Source organism: Egretta garzetta, unplaced genomic scaffold, assembly GCF_000687185.1.
Source record: "Egretta garzetta isolate BGI_Z169 unplaced genomic scaffold, ASM68718v1 scaffold204, whole genome shotgun sequence".
In the NCBI taxonomy this organism is placed as follows: Eukaryota; Metazoa; Chordata; class Aves; order Pelecaniformes; family Ardeidae; genus Egretta; species Egretta garzetta.
The window spans coordinates 3015869-3017138 of NW_009259424.1; positions in this window are offsets into that span (position 1 = coordinate 3015869).

Below are 1270 nucleotides of genomic sequence, written 5' to 3' on the forward strand. Positions count from 1 at the left end.
TAAGTTTCTCAGCCTTCTACTATAACTCTTAAGTAAAAATAGATTTTAGCGTATAGCTTATATGTATTGAGGCTAAAGTTTTTTTTTCTTTTAGCCAGGGCATTGCTACTAGCTGCAGTCTCAGCTGTACTCATTATCACTAACATCTAAATAATTGCACTAGTAACAGGGGGAGCCCTCTCCCTCTGAAATAACGGTGCTGCTTCTGAAAAGAGTGGTTCAGTACTTTCCCCGTGAAAAACAGGCAGTTTTCAGGGTAACTCGGTGTCCCTGCAGCAGGGATGTTGCCATTGCCTTCTACCAGTCCCTCAGCTTAACCCATCTGCAGCTCCTCAGACTAGTTCAGGTGGGAATTTCGCACACATTCAGCATAGATCTTGCAAAGCTGATTTTCTTGGGCTCCATGCTTGGCTTCACCTAAAATAATCTTACCTCTCCCTCACTGTTTGGGAACCACTGCTTATAAGATAATGTACTATGACAAGTTACTGTGCTGTTCTGAACAGCTCTGTAACTCCATATGAACTTCTGAAGCAGTTCTACCAATTTAGCGTGCCATCTCCTAAGTTCTTGCTGGTGCATGCGCTGTCCGAACAGACCAGGATTATCTGTGTACAAGCAAGAATGCGATCCATCAGTGCTGCTTATTTTGAACTAACACGAATATTTAAAAGCGGTACCACGTATGAACCTATTCAGGATGTCATTTTTATGGTGTTTTTTTTCTGATGAATGGGGTTCTGTAGCATAGCTTCTCCTTTGTGGAGCCTCTCAGCTGTTCCTGCTAGGTAGCTGGTTTGTAAACGTGGCAGTGCTACTGATAAACAAATAGGTTTTTTTCACCACTCATTCTTTCTGAAAAAACAGAATAAGTACTTCAGGTGAAAATATTGAACTTTGATATTCTTCCGTCAGACTGTTCACCATTTTTGCAAGAAACGTGGGTTACTAGGGTTCCTGTGGCACCTGCAAAACATCTATTGCGTATGGAAAAGATTCTGTTCTCCTGGATCCACTGCTTAAATATCCAACCCTTTCCTAGGTTGATTCATTTATCTCAGATGCTGGAACTTATCCAAGAGCAAAGGTCTGCTTGCAGATCTCCCTCTAGAGCCCTGGTATTCAGACCTGTGTTGAGAGAGTCGTATCAGCAACTGTATACATACAGTTCATTAATTTTTTCTTTTTTCTGAAGTGCAGATGGCTTTGGGGGCTTTACCGTTTCTTCAGAAGATATTGTGTGCATGGTTGGTTTGTTTGTTTTATCTAT